The sequence below is a fragment of the Teleopsis dalmanni genome, chromosome 2, assembly GCF_002237135.1.
Source record: "Teleopsis dalmanni isolate 2A chromosome 2, ASM223713v2, whole genome shotgun sequence".
Lineage (NCBI taxonomy): Eukaryota > Metazoa > Arthropoda > Insecta > Diptera > Diopsidae > Teleopsis > Teleopsis dalmanni.
In genome coordinates this window covers 238,104,342-238,111,047 of record NC_051847.1, presented here as the reverse complement: position 1 = coordinate 238,111,047, position 6,706 = coordinate 238,104,342, and positions in this window count along the sequence as shown.

Genomic DNA, 6,706 nt, shown 5'->3' with positions numbered 1-6,706 from the left:
TAACGCTAGAATTAAATTTAGTATTAATTAATAATAAAAATTTATTTTTGTTATTTATAACTATTGAAATATCAGGAATTTTCTCTTGTAAACATATCGCAAAAGAACAATATAAAATAAGCACTACTTTTGATGGTAACTCTGGAAAAACTGAAAATTTTGTTAAACTTATATATGGAAAATACCTAATAAAATTTTAAGTTAAAGCTTCTAAAATAAATAATAATTCTTTGTAATTCCGGGTAAGAATATTTTATTTTTTACATGATTGTGATTTGCATTTTCAGGATTTTTCAAGTATTGGTTATAACTTTTGAGTATTATTTGTTGACAGTTAACTAAAAATTTTGAACGTACTTTCAAAAACCGTTCACAATAGACGAATTTTTAGTCTTAGCAGCCATGATATATTAGCTGCTTATTTAAAAAGCGGTTTCAAAAAAGTTGGACTAAATGAGCCAGCAGTAGGCCTTTTCTTTTGTAAGCATATTGCAAAAGAACTAATAAAATAAGTACTACTTTTGATGGCAACCCTGGTCATAATAGAAATTTTGTTAAGTGGCCCTTAAGTTGCCCTTAGACAGCAACGCGCGTTGACAACGCACGAAGTCTTCTCTCGCTATTACACATCAAATCTTACAACAATTTTTTAAACACGCCTCCAGCAAACATTCAAAATTTGTTCACTCATCAGTATTAAAGCAATCGCTGAAGTGTCAACAGCGGCAGCTATGCGTAATTTCCTTACGAGAAATGATGTTTTATATTTAATTTATAATTTTAATTTATATATTTATTTTTATGATTTCAATTTATATATTTTTTTTATATATATTATATTTTATATAATTTAATTTTTTTTTTTTGGTATATTTTAAAAACAAATTTTCTGTAGGTGCACAATGCAATTAATATTTAAAACAAAATTTTCATTGTAATTTAATGTTTGGTTATATTTTTTTAGCCCATGGTTATTAATATTTTAATTCTTCTTAATAACATATTTTGGAAATTAAAAAATTTTACCTAGGTAGAAAATACAAATATTTAAAATAAAAAATACAATTCATTCATATTTGCAAAGCATCGCATGCTAACGACAAATCATGCGTGCATTTAAACGATGTTTATGCTTCCATTTCTCAAAATAAATGAAATATTGCATGTCGACCAAATTCGACTGTATATGCAAAAACAGGAAGAAATATCAAAATTTTTGGATTTTCGTCAATGCATTTCTTAATATTTCAAATGTTACTATTACACAAAGTAGGAGAAAAAATTCTTATGTGAGAGCGATTTTTTAGTGTATATTTGTTGTTTTATCGGAGGCGTGTTTAAAAAATTGTTGAAAAATTGTTTATGTAATAGCAAGCGAAAACATCGCGCGTTGACAACGGGCGATGCTGTATACGGGGCTTATTTAGACATATTACTCGTTATAAAATTTAAAGTTAAAATTTCGAAAATGAATAATAATTGTCTGCAATTATTAGTGACAATATTTTTTTTACATAAATATATAAATATATTTTTTTTTATATAAATAGAAAAAATAACGTATTTGTTATGAACAGGCATAAATAAGAGACCTAGTTATAGACCAACTTAATCCAGAATAAGACTCCAGCCCACAAATTTGAGTGACAGATCCATCCTACCCTCGCCAGTGTTTCGGCAGACTCATTAGCATTGATTCCTGTGTGACCAGGTACCCAGCAAAGCATCATTTTGTTTTTGCTTGTCAGCTGCTGCAGCGCTTCATAGCAATCTAATAGAAGCTTTGAGAAAAACTTCTAAGAGGATGATACCTTGATTGCCGCTTGACTATCTGAGTAAATACAGATTCGGTCGCCTTTCAACCCATTGTTAATGTTGATACGAGTGCAGACCTCGATGGCGTGAACCTCTGCTTGGAAGCAGTGTTGTTGTTCCATATGTTATTCTTAAAATAAGCGGTTGTTCTCTCTCTTGTGATATGCTTACAAAAGAAAAGTCGTATTATTAATTTTATTATTCATTTGAAATTCATAGAAGAAGGAATGTATATAAAAATCATTTAAATTCTTGCAGTTATTATTGATTGCAGTTTTGTGACCAGATAGAACACTGAAGTTTTTACTTTGCAGATTATCGTTCGACTTCATAATGTAATAGTAGAATTGGAAACGCATATGTAACGTCAAGTAAATAGATTTCATTTTTTCCGGTAAAAAATAGATCCAATTAGATACACTTTAATAGTTACTCAATTATTGTTCGAACTTCCATTTAACATTTTTCGTAAAATACAGAAAGTAATACTAGCTTATTCTCAATTAAAATGAAACTAACATGGGTGTATAATTGTCATGTATACTCGCACTAAATGTAAGTTTCATGTATTTCAATGTTGAATGTTTTCAGTGATAGGTTGAATGTGTTAAAGATTCAATTAACAACACAACTTTATACAACACGTGTATTATCGCACAGAAAATTCGTACCAAAAATGTCACTTAAAATTTAGTTCAAAAGGTAACACTTTGACATAGACGTAAATACATGAGTGGAATGCCACTCATAAGCCACATAACAACAGAGCATTAGAGTGAAGAGCCCTTGTTAAAATCAACAATTTGGGTTGCTTGCAAATGCAAATATAATAGAAATTCTTGGCAAACCGTAAACAAAGATTGAAGGATAATAAAGACTAAAATGTCGAACATGTGGTGCATTTTCTATTGTATATTGACCTTTGCTTAGAGCTAACGATGTGATATATTGCTAGAGACGAAAATTAACACTACGCTAACAGAAGGTAATATTAAACCCGATTTTGTAAAAGTCAATGTCATAAAACTGCATCAAGAGCGATAAGGTGTCAAATACACAGAATCTCAACCTGTCAGAAATCCAGCGAAAACAAAAGTTCGGTCGTGTAAGGAGCTGTGTTTCGAATTTTCAACAAGCAGCAGATTTCACAGATATAACTTTGCTTCACTTGAAGTTACTCAAGCTATTCAAGTCAATCAATGTCAGCTAAAAGTGGGCGGTAGGAGTTCAAAGTGGCTTCATTGAAATGCAGCAACTATTGTTGTATATCCTTTAAAATGGTTGCTTGTTCAGGAATTCACTTCGATAACAGTTCTATGATAGTGGAAACGCATTCAGTTTGTGGTTGACAGCTTTTCACCAATTAAATGCAAATGTTTGCATCGGAATTACATAAAAAATATATTGAATGAATTGAATTTAACAATTTTACAATTTGAATAGGTTTGTAAGTGAAGCTTGTCGTTTTAAATAAATTTAAAACAATTTCATGTACTTAAAATAGATACAAATAAATTTATTATCGTCGTACAAACCCAATTCTTCTATGCAAATAATATATGAATATTTAATATAAACCATTTGAAGTGAAAAATACTATGACAACTGTCATTGCAAGCAATGTTGCTTTATTTTGCTTTATTTATTGTTGTTTAACAAAAATTTTGATTTTTCATTATATTTAAATTTACCGTTTTAAAAAGGTACTTAAATTTAGTAATGCTTTATCTATAAAATCTCATGAAGGGTTAAAAACAAACTTATGAAATAAAGCTTGTTGGCAGATATAAAGAAATTTTGTCTTTTTCATCAATTAGTTTCGATCTGCCTAAAGGAACTATGGTAACAGAGTAGAAGTACTTTAATATTATGAATACAGTTAACAAGGCTAAATCTGATAGGAAGCTTTGCAATCAACCGTACTCAGCTTCAATCTTCTGTACTTTTAAAATTAATTTAAACTTATGGAGTCCTTACGAAGGGACTCCATGGGCTCCAAAGTACTAATCCTGCAGAAATTTTACATATAGTACAATGCATTAGAAGTAAAAAGGTAGCTGTGCAGTTTTAATAACATTCAAAAGTTTCAGAAATATGTTGATTAATATATGTTTATTTTAGTAAAAAGAAGCAGCAATTATACTGCCGATTTGATATATTTGAACAAGTGATTAGACATTTAAAAACTGATGTTATGTTCTTGTACATATTAGAATTCAATTGTTACTCTTCAGTAGTTTCACGGCACCATAAAGTGATATATTTATTTGGTTACGTCGAAAACCCGATAATTGACATTTATTGATATTTGTTGTTTTTTTTTTGTAATATTAAATATAAATTAATTATATACATTTAAATTTGATGTTTATTGGAGATTTCTGGTTTCTTCAATACATGTACAAAGGGTCGTTCAAGTATTACGTAGCGCAAAGTATTTCTATTTCTGCTTAGGGTTCTTTTCATTCTTACCTAAATAGTTGTTTTGCTATTTTAATTCTTATATTCTTCAATGCTATTGATTTAAATTTCATGATATTATTTACTAGTTACTAACTAGCTTCATTTAAATTGCACTGTTTTGTCGTAGTTTTATTTTCTATGGTCAGAATACGCGAGAATAGTTGCTCTACTCAACTCGTTTCTAAAATCAGTTGTCCTGCGAGTTAGACTACGAGAGTATAGTCGCTCTACTCTACTCGTTTCTAAAACCAGTTGTCCTGCGAGTTAGACTACACGAGTATTGTCGCTCTACTCGACTCGATTCTAAAATCAGTTGACCTGTATCTTTGATAGCAAAGATTTTGACTTTGAAGACACTGGACGAGCGTGTAAGATTAAAGGATTTTCTTATGCCCCTTAAAGCTTAGAAATAGTTAAATAGTTCAAAAGAATTATATTTGATTGCATAGTACATCAGTTACTCTAAACTTACATAACTAGTTACAGTTTGTCATAAATTGAGCAACCCCTTCTCACTTTTTCGTAATATGTAATATTTGAAGGACTCCCTATGCCCCTTTCTTTAAAAGTGACATCAACGATAAAGCGTAAGATAATCGTTTTAGTAGTTTTACTAGTGTTATTATCGTTTAACTTATACTAAAATTATTTATATATAAATCATTGAAATCATCTTTTTAAGAACATTTTAGACTTTCATTACAATAAAGAATATTATATTACAAACAATTATATTCCGAAATTTTGTAAGTTAGAGTCGAACATAAATTAAGTAATTTCTGAGTAATAGGACTGAGAAAACTTTTTCCACACTTGGGTTTCTATAAACACATCCTATTAAAAAATAACAAATAACATAGGAGGTGACACTCCGAGATCCAAATGTATTGCAATCTTAATAAAACAAATCTAAAACGAAATAATGTACATTCAATCTACCTAATAAATGACAGGATATTTTTTTGAATATTTTGTTTGGTGTAAGATTATGGACTTATATCCAACCTACCTTTTAATGCTTAAAAATATGCCAGAACAGTCTGACATAATAAAATAGAACTAAATCCATAGATCCTAGTATGTGTAGGTATTATAATTACCGCATAAATAAAGTGCATAGAATTCTAAGGAAATTGAACATTTTGCTATGGCAAGATCTGCTTTTTGTCCTATTATATATAGATATTTTCCAGTTTGGATGATTAAATCTGTAATGCAATGGAATTAATTATTTTATGATAAAATATTTATATTTTTGTTGTTATATTTTTATCTTATTAGCTGACAAATTGATTTGTTTTCTAGAAGATTTTTTATATTTATTTTATGAGTAATGCCAATGAATAATTAGGTGGTTTCATTTTTAAACCTTTTAAGAAATAATTTTTCATCTTATTCAACATCGGAATAATTTTTTTCAAACCGATAACTAACAAAAATTAGCAACATTTCACTAAACTTTTATTCTTATAGAATTATATGAAAAATAAATTATAAGAGAAAATTTAACAATTACTTATGAAAAATTATATTTATATTATAAATATATATTGTATACATATAATATATTATAACATTTACTTTACTTTATATCCATTAAATAAACCGATAATTTTTTTTAAGAAAATTAAAAAGTTTAAATGAAATTAATTTAATTATTAAACATAATTTTTAAATATACAAATATTCGTTGAGCTCTTCTCTGCTAATTAAGAATTTAAATTTATTCCAAGAAGTATGCCTATTACGCCATTCAAATATTTCCCTATGAAACATCAATATCGTGCCTACCTACTATAGCTCCACAGCCACCAGAGAACTCAATACTTTAGGCATTTCATGTCTATTATAGAACATTTCACCTTTTATTTTACTTTTCCGAATGCACACTTCAATTAGCGAACACAAGTAAAGTTTTTGCGCGATCCACTCGAACGGCTCTGAAATTATTGAACCATTAAAATTTTTGTGAATTCTACTAATTAAAATTCGAAAACTTCTTGCAAATGTGCCCCAACAATCCGTTCGGCCCACATTAAAGGGAGAATGAAAACACGTTTAAATAATTTGCAACTTTTATGCAATATTCAAGCCTTCTTAACTGAGCCTTTTTTCACATTACTTACCATAACGTGGAAAAATGTACCATTTTATGTCAGCGCTAATTTGGAATTCCACGTCATTTTATTTAATGGAGCAAAGCCTACAGGTGAAGGTTGGGTGTCGATGTCGCGTAAGTGTAGTGCGCTGATTGACGTTATCCTTAATTGAATTTACTTGTTTTAAGCCGAATATTTTACTAATTTGTTTTGGAAATTGTTGACAAATTTCATTAAAGAGACACATAAGAAGACGAAACCTCTTCAATGGGTTTACCTGTAGTGCAAGACTTGTACTCCACACATTGGAAATACCTTAATGTCAGCTT